We start from the raw sequence: 9,733 nt of genomic DNA, 5'->3' as shown, positions 1-9,733 counted from the left end.
CCTGGAGCTTCTATATACGATTGTGAGTGATTTTTGCTCTTGAATCTTTCTATTTTCTTTTCTCCAACCATTCAAGTATTCATTAATTTTTCTTCTACAAATTCATGAGAGAGCACTATCAAGGAAGGGGAGAAGTTGATTTACTACTTTAGAAGACATAACATAGCTGCAAATTTGTACACTACACTCTATTTTTAATTTCATTATCTCATGCGGAGAATATTTGAGTTTAGGTTGGTTTCTATAATGTTCATCGCTAAATTCTACTTGGATAACATTTTTTGCGCAAATAGCTGTTTTTTGATGAGGTATTCTTTAATTTCTTGCTTTCTTATGTTAATCAGCCAACGTTTCTCTTTTCATTTTTTCCTTCTGCAATTTTATTTCTTACGTTCTTAACAATGAAATAATGGTATGCTTTCATTGAAATGGTGAAATTCTCACTTGTTGCATGTTCCAATTTTAATTTTGTTTTCTCATTTTTTTGTGTTTAACATTTAAATAAAGAAAAACTCCAAGCTTATAAAGTGAGAAGTTCTTATAGAGTTTAAGTAAAATTTAGGCTGATTAATATTGCATTCCATATGTGTATATCTTCGTAATGATCGACTTATCTTTTACAATTAACATTACATTTATCTTTTATTACATATGCAACTATAGAACCTAACAGTTTTCACGATGTGATTTATACAATAATCTCACAAATGCGGATCGAGTATTTGAAAAGTGAATAAGTACAGTGGTAAGACAAAACATATACTCCTTTACTGACCGCAGTCATCTTCATCTGATCGAGCACTCTGAGCACGAACCTTCACATTGAAAATACTAAAGTATTGCGAGAGAAAACGACTACTTTTGGGTTTCTTTAAGAAAATATATAACCGTTAGGTTGTGTATTTGCCGGTTTGATTTTGTTTCGACAGAAATGCTTGTCTTCTTCAATAAGTGGCGTTTCAACTGGGATGCCTTTTTAAAATGATTTTTTCAAATTTTCAATACATCTTTTGTGCAATAGAAATGAAATCAATTGGTTATTAGGGAGTAATATTTTGGGTTATTAAATAAAAATGTGTTATTTCTCATTTGATTAATATTAAATTTGTTGAGCTTAGTTTCCTTTTTAATATTTAGTATCAGATTTGATAATATAATTAAAAAAATTGATAAAACGGTTGGAGAAAAAACAGAATATAACAATTGATTGAAGAGTAAAATTGATTTTTTTAATTTAAAATCTTTTTTATTTTTCTAAACGACTTCGCGCAGGATAGTTCCCTAATAATTGCTATAATAAGGAGCTTGTAATAATCAAAACTTACAAAGAATTATTTAAAGTTATATCAATTTCTAAGCACGTGCTTTGCACGTATATCCGAGTCATTTAGTGTATGCATGAGATTATTAAAACATATTTTTATTGCCTTTTTTAATTTTCTTTTCTTTGATTTATATTAAATATATAGTATATCTCACTGTATCTACCTATCTATTTATCTACATCTCACAGTGAGATTATATTTGGTGAAATATAAGACTAGGGGGCAGGGTTCTTGAATAGTATTTTGCTTATTTTTATTTCTATTTTTTTAATTATTATAATAAAGACCCATTATTAGAGGTGTAAGGTGCGGGATTTTCATAATATAGGAGATTAGGAGATGTAAATGTTTGATTTTAAGATATAGGAGGTCTATTTCTAACTGAGTCATAGTACATAGGTGTAGTTTAGTTAATCATTTTTCTTTTTGTTAGTCGTATTAAGGGTATTTTTGGTATTTGCATTACTTTTATTTTTTCGCTTTTGTCGCCTTTTTACATTTAGTTGTTGGTCAATATTGCGAATGCAGAATAGATTACTTCATTTATATTGTTTGACATTTTCTGAATTTAATAATTGTTTCTTTGGTGTACAAATAAAACGATTTAATTTTCTTGATGTACTTAACTTAAAAGCATCGTAGAGGAGAGTGAATTATTTAGTTGACATGAGAAATTATGTTTTAATTATTTTATCATGATTTTCAAATGTTGATTAATAATGAGAAAGAAAAAAAGTAATTGAAATAATAAGGAGCTTGTAACAACCAAACTTCCAAAGAGTTTGCACGTGCTTTGCACGTATATTCAAGTGAGTGTTTTTTTTTTTTTGGCTATTGGCCTTATTAAGGGCACTTTAGGTATTTGACTTACTTTTATTTTTATCATCTTTTAACATTTAATTGTTGGTCAATTTTTGGATTGTGAATCTATATTAGATTACGCCATTTATGTTGTTGGCGGAGTGTAATAAATGTTTTCTCGATGTACAAATAAAACATTATAATTTTTCGAATGTGCATATGTATTTTGACATATGTATACACATAAAAATACATAGATATAAAAAGGGGAGAAAATGAACCCCGTAAGAGGAGCTGATGAGCAGTCTCATTGGGATCCATAGAGCATTCCTTAAGCACTGCATATATTTCATCTTCACTGTGATTTCCACTGATCTCTTCGATGTTTTGGATCGTTTCTCCCACATTAGTAGGGATTGAAACCCTAGCTACTCCACCAACAAGACCAATGTTTCTCATCTTCAACACCCCCTAACAACCCCGCCATTATTTTCTAGTAAATATATGTATATATCTAATATTTATGTATATACTTAGCTATCTGTGTGTGTGTGTGTGTGTGTATTTCTTATTGTATCTATATATAGTCTTTAGAGAGAAGGAGAGAAAGGAAGAGAGGGAGAAAAGAGAGTGATATATTTGGGCAAATATAAAACTCGGTGTAACAACCTGTTTGGTCGTTTAGGCATTTTACCCTTTTACCCCTGTTGACCCTTACCTTAGCTTCGTTAGAGTGTATTTGACTCATGGGGATGGGTAGCGCGGTTCCCGAGGTAATCGGGTGATTCTTGGTTGATTTTGAGGAACTTAGAAGTTTTTAAGTTGAACAAGTGAAAAAGTATTGACCAACAGTTGATTTTTGGGTAAATGGGTCTTTTTGAGATTTCCATCCATTCCATTAGGTCCGGACGGTCGATTATAACTTGGTACGATGATTGGTTTGATTCCTGAGACACTCGGGGGTGTTTTGATCCTTTGGTTAAAAAGCTTGTTTTGAGCGTTTGGGGGTTGATCGGGTCAAGATGACCTCTTTTGGTAATTCTGAGGGAGGGAATGAATTCATAGCATGTTTTTATAAGGGGTTGCATGTTTGGTTTGTATCCGGGAGGTCTAAGATGAGTTTCAGGTTTTGGGCTAAACTTGGTGAAAAACCAGATTTTGCTAGTTTCTGGTGTGCCGCATCTGCAGACATAGAACAACACCTACGGTCTTGCCTCTGTGGCTTTTGGTCCGCAGGTGCGAGAAAGTGGGACCTGGGGAGGCCTCATCTGTGGGATTCTCCCCGCATCTGCAAAAAATGGGTTCTTAAGTGAGGCTGCATTGCGGAGAATTCTCCGCTAATGCGAGCCAACACCTACGAGGGATGGTCCGCAGGTGCGGGATCGTTGGATTAGAAAGTTTCATCTAATCTCATCTTTTCCAACTTCGAACCCCATTCTCCCTAAGTTATTTCTAAGACCAAATAGATCGGTAGAGGAGGAAATTGAAGGGTTTCTCAAGATATTTCTCTGGGATAAGCTCCTTATCTCTGTTTTATGATTTTGTCTTAGATTAACTAAGGAATTTCATGGTGGGAAGCTTGTTTTGAATTATAAACTCTAGTTGTAAATGGATTTTCTTAAAGAATCATGGATAGTTTTGGAAGAATTTCATAGTTTTTAGCTTGGTAAAGCTTGGGTAAGTTATTTCCAACTCTAATTTCGATTTCTAACGGATATTCAAAAGGATTAATTTAAGGGGTTTTTCCATAATTGGGGCCCATTTGGGGTTAGAATTGCATGAATCTTGAGATATGATTATTTAGGGCTTGGGTAATCTAACTTTACAATAAATTTTTGATTTTGTCCTTGTGGGCCCGAGGTCATTCTTGGAATCGTTTTAGAAGTATTTCGATATTGGTGTCCTTAGACTCGAACACTAATGTAGAACGCTTATTTGATAGACTTTGATCATTCTGAGGCAATCCGAAAAGGCAAGGCTCAAGTAGATTAGTTTGTGGCACCTGCTCGGCTTCGAGGTAGGTTACTTATGTCTAGACTCCGATTAGCGAAACACATGTAGGTGGTAGTTATTGACGAGGAAAAGCATGATAAGCCTTCGAGCATGGTGTGGAGGTGCATTCCAACTAGGTTGGTATTGTCAGTTATTATGTGGGCTTGTTTCCATGTTTGTTATACTTGTGAACTGATCATATTAATCTCTGTCTCTTGATATTTCATGGAAAGGAAGGATAATGTTGACGAATTGAGTCTTGACATTCATTTTATGGCAAGTAACTATTGAGATTATGATGTGTTTTGTTGTTGAGGTTGATATCATGCATGGAATGCATTCCATATTTCTATGGTTGATTAACATGATTTTAATTGGTAATGATGATAAGTGAGAGAGTGAAGCCTCTGGGATCTTTACCGGAGAGCGTAAAAGAGAGATATGAGAGCTCGTGATCTGAGGTCTTTACCGGAGCGAGATGAGTGCTCGTGTCCGAGGTCATTTGCTGGAACGATGTTACATGGACTTCGTGGGTCTCCCATGGGTCAGCTTTGAGGCATTGCCTTAGCATCTGTGTACAGATATGGAAAGTTGGCCAGTGCATTGCATCTACATCCATTGATTTATTCTCGACTGTTTACTTGGCATTTCATACACTTCATCTCATCTCATATATGTTGAGCATGTTTCATGATTGTACTTGATTGCTTATCTGTTCTATCTATTAATTTCTGTCTATTATATGCGTAAAGTAATCGTTGTCGGCCTATGATACCTATGAGTACGTGTGTTTGTACTCATACTACTCTTGTTGCACTTTTCTTCAAGTGCACAGTTAGTCACTGGTTCTACTTCATGACCTCGCGAGTGATTCCGAGGCCTTCTTGCTGGAGATTCGGGGTGAGCCACTGCCAGATCCTGTAGCCCTGATTTCCTTTCCTTTGTATCTGTCTACTTGATTCTCAGACAGTTATTATCTTGTATTTATGAGACTTTCTCTAGTATTCAGACATTGTATTAGTGTTAGTAGCTCTTGTACGAGTTTCAGATTAAGTCCTTGGGGTTGTAGTATTTTCTTACTTCCGCACTTACATTATTATATATAATTATTGTGACTTGTTTACTTCTGCTTTTACTTCTGTATTTCTGGATTTAATGACGCGTGATAAGGAAAGGTTTGCCCAACAAGGGGATAGTGTGGGTGCCCGCATGACTCAAGAGTTGTGTCGTGACACCCGGGGGCAGGGTTCTTGAATATTTTGTTTATTTTTATTTTTGTTTTCTACTAGTATTATTATTCTTCTTATATAGACCCATTATAGGGGCATTATAGGGGCGTATGTGCCGGATTTTCATAATATAGAGAGCATAAGTATTTGATTTTAAGATATAGGGGTCTATTCGTAACTGAGTCATAGTACACGCATGTTTAGTGTAATTAAACATTTTACTTGTTGTTAGTCGTATTAAGGGTATTTTTGGTATTTGACTTACTTTATTTTTTTGCTTTTGTCGCCTTTTTACATTTAATTGTTGGTCAATGTTACGAATCCAGATGAGATTACTTCATTTATTGTTTTCCGAATATAATAATTGCTTCCTCGATATACAAATAAAAATGTACATAATTTTTCAGATGTACTCAAGCATTGTAAGGGAGGGTGAGTTATGCAGTTGACATGACAAAATGTTGTTACAACTCTTTTGTCGTGATTTTAAAATGTTGATTAATAATGAGACGGGAAAATAAATGATAAATAAGGAGTTTGTAATAATCAAACATACAGAGAGTTTGCACGTGCTATGCACGTATATCCAAGTGAGTGGAAAATTTGTATTTCTATTATTATTATTATTATTATTATTATTATTATTATTATTATTATTATTATTATTATTTGGTATTATCCTTAGGGCATTTTAGGTATTTAATTTACTTTTATTTTTATATTATTTTTGTCGTCTTTTAACATTTAATTGTTGGTCAATTTTTGGATTGCGAATCTAAATTAGATTAGCCATTTGTGTTATTCGGCGTTTTTTGAGTGTAATAACTTTTTTCTAGGTATACAAATAAAACTTTATAATTTTTCGAATATACTCGAATTGAAAGCAGTGTAAGGAAGGGTAAATTCTTTAGTTGACATGAGAAATTTTATTTCAGCTCTTGTGTCATGACTTTCAAAAGTTAATTAATAATGAGAAGGGGAAAAATAATTAATATAATAAGGAGCTTGTAATAATCAAACTTACAAAGAGTTTGCATGTGTTTTCTACGTATATCCAAGTGAGTGGAAAATCTTTATTTCTATTTTTTTTTCTATTGGCCTTATTAAGGGCATTTTAGGTATTTGGCTTGCTGTTTATTTTTTTAATTTTTTGTCGTCTTTTAACATTTAATTCTTGAACAATTTTTGGATTGCGAATCTAAATTAGATTACGCCATCTATGTTGTTTGGCGTTCTCTCAGTGTAATAAATGTTACGTCAGTGTAGAAATTAAAAAAAATATATAATTTTTCAAATGTACTCGAATTGAAAACAGTGTAAGGAAAGGTGATTTCTTTAGTTGACATGAGAAATATTTTCAGCTCTTTTGTCACGACTTTCAAAAGTTAATTAATAATGACAAGGGAAAAAATAATCGATATAATAAGGAACTTGTAATAATCAAAACTTACAAAGAGTTATTTAAAATTATATCAATTTCTAAGCACGTGTTTTGCACGTATATCCGAATCATTTAGTATATACATGAGATTGTTACAATATTTTTCAGTCTTTTTTATTTTTCCTTTCAAGGATTTATATTAATAATTATATTTTGATCAAGTTTTGATTTGTGATTCTCAATTAAGATCGATGCAGGTCATATTTATTGTTTGGGAGTTTCTATGTGTACCTTCTGCGTGTACAAAACTACAAATTTTTTGGAAGTTTTCAATTTGGAAGTGTTGTTGGAAAAGACGGGTTCCTCGGATAATATGGCGAAATCTAATCTTACATTTCTTTTCATTGTTTTCAAATTAAAGTGTTGATATAAGTGGCATGTCCTTTTTAATTTACCACTTTGGACTATTTTTACATTTAAATTTTAGTCAATTTGTTGCGAAATTATATTAGTTCAAGTCATCTTTACTGTTTCACATTTTTTTGACATACTTTTTCTTATGAGCAGTCTCGTGGGGATTCATAGAGCATTCTTTGGGCATTGCATATATCTCATCCTCACTATGATCCTCAATGACCTCTCTTATGTTCTAGATCGTCTTCCGCACACTAGTTGGGATTAAAACCCTAGCTACTCCCGAACAACACTACTTTTGTTGATGCTACTCATCTACACCCGCACCCCCCTCCCCGCTCCAACCCCAAACCAATATTCTCTAGTAATATATGCATATTTTATTCCTGTATATGCCTAGCTATCTCTCTACATATATGTCAATATATACTAGCTTTTAGAGAGAGGGGAAGAGAGAGAAAAGAGGGTGATTGTCTTTGGTGAAGTATAAGATTCGGGGGCAGGGTACTTGAATATTTTATTTATTTTTATTTTTTTATTTTCTATTTTATTATTAACTGTTTTTTGTTTAGGGAATTTTGGTATTTGACTTACTTTTATATATTTTTAGTTATTGTCGTCTTTTAACATTTAATTGTCTGTCAATTTTCCGATTGTGAATCCAAATTAGGTTACGTCATTTATGTTGTTTGGGTTTTACAGAGTATAATAATTGTTTCCTTAATGTACAAGCAAAACGACAGTATAATTTTTCGGATATACTCAACTTGAAAGCATTGTACATGAGATTGAATTCTTTAATTGACATGACAAATTTTGTTTAAACTATTTTACCATGAGTTTCACATCTTTTAATAGTGAGTGAAAACATGCTTTTTTTCTTTTCTGGTATTGGCCTTATTAAGGATTTTTTTGTATTTAATTTACTTTTTTATTTTATATCCTAGTGATTTTTTAATATCTAATCTTTGGTCAACTTTTGGAGCAGCGAATCCAGATTAGACTAAGCCATCTATGTTGTTTGGCATTTTTAAATATATTAATTATTTTCTAAGTGCACGAATAGAACAGTATAATTATTCGGATGTACTAAATTTAAAAGGGCGTGCTTATTCTATTCATGAGGATTGTACTTTTCAATAAGTAGAAGCTTTTGAGCAGTTTCATTGGGAATCGTCGAGCATTCCTTAAGCATTGCATATATCATGTCTTTACCGTGATTTTTAGTGATATCTTTAATTAATGTTCTGGATCGTGTTACGAACACTGGCTAGGATTGAAATCCTAGCTACTTCCCCAACTATACCAACTGTTGCTAATCTTCAACACCCCCTTACACCCAACCCAATATTACGAACACTGGCAGAGAAAATTTTCATTTCAACTATTTTATCATTATTTTCAAATGTTAATTAATAATGAAAAAGGAAAAATAATCGATTTAATAGGGAATTTGTAATAATCAAACTTATAAAGAGTTATTTAATTGAAGAGGAGTATATAGTGTTGTTGGGGTTGATGATGTAAGTAGAAATTTATACTTGCTTCTATCCATAGGCGTATTTAGAGTAAAATATTCAAATATGGATTTTGTAATAACCAAACTTACAATAAGTCATTTACAATTATATAAATTTCTAAGCACGTGCTTTGCACATATATCCGAGCGAGTGAAAAATTTACTTCCATTTTTTTTGTTGTTGATCTTATTAAGGGCATTTTTGGTATTTGACGTACTTTTTTTTTTAATCTTTAGTGTCTTCCAACAGAGGATTGTTATGTGGGAAGAGAAAGGAAAGAAGAAGTGATCTTGTTATGTGGGAATCTCTCTCTGTGTAATAGTAGGAAAAGACAACAAATAATGACCTCAGTAGAGGGAAAAAATGTTTTAAATTAACTTTTCAACTGTTAAAGGCTCGAAAACTTGTTGCATAGTAGAGCCTCGTTAAAACTGATAGTTTTGTGTTTGTTGCGTATTGAATGGTAGCTTTGTTCACATGGAGTGAAGTCAACTGTCGTTGTTGTTTTCTTCATAAAAGGGCGTGCTTATTCTATTCATGAGGATGATCACATATTGTAAGTAGAAGCTTTTGAGCAGTTTCATTGGGATTTATCGAGCATTCCTTAAGCATTGCATATATATCGTTTTCACTGTGATTTCTAGTGATCTCTTTGATGTTCTGGATCGTATTATGAACATTGGCTGGGATTGAAGCTCTATCTAATTCCCCAACTATACCTACTGTTGCTCATCTTCAATACCCCTTACAACTACACCAATATTACGAACACTGGCTGATAAATTTTGTTACAACTATTTTATCATTTTTTTCAAATGTTAATTAATAATGAGGAAGGAAAATATAATTGATATAAGAAGGATATTGTAATAATCAAACTTATAAAGAGTTATTTAAAATTATATAAATTTCTCAACATGTGCTGCACGTATATCCGAGTTAGTGAAAAATATCTACTTCTATTTTTCTTTTTTTTGCTATTGGTCTTATTAACGGCTTTTTTGGGATTTGACTTACTTCTTTTTTTTTTGACGTCTTTTAACATTTAATTGTTGGTCAATTTTAGGGTTG

Source organism: Lycium barbarum, chromosome 11, assembly GCF_019175385.1.
Source record: "Lycium barbarum isolate Lr01 chromosome 11, ASM1917538v2, whole genome shotgun sequence".
Taxonomy (NCBI): Eukaryota; Viridiplantae; Streptophyta; class Magnoliopsida; order Solanales; family Solanaceae; genus Lycium; species Lycium barbarum.
Note: the sequence above shows the minus strand (reverse complement) of the source record.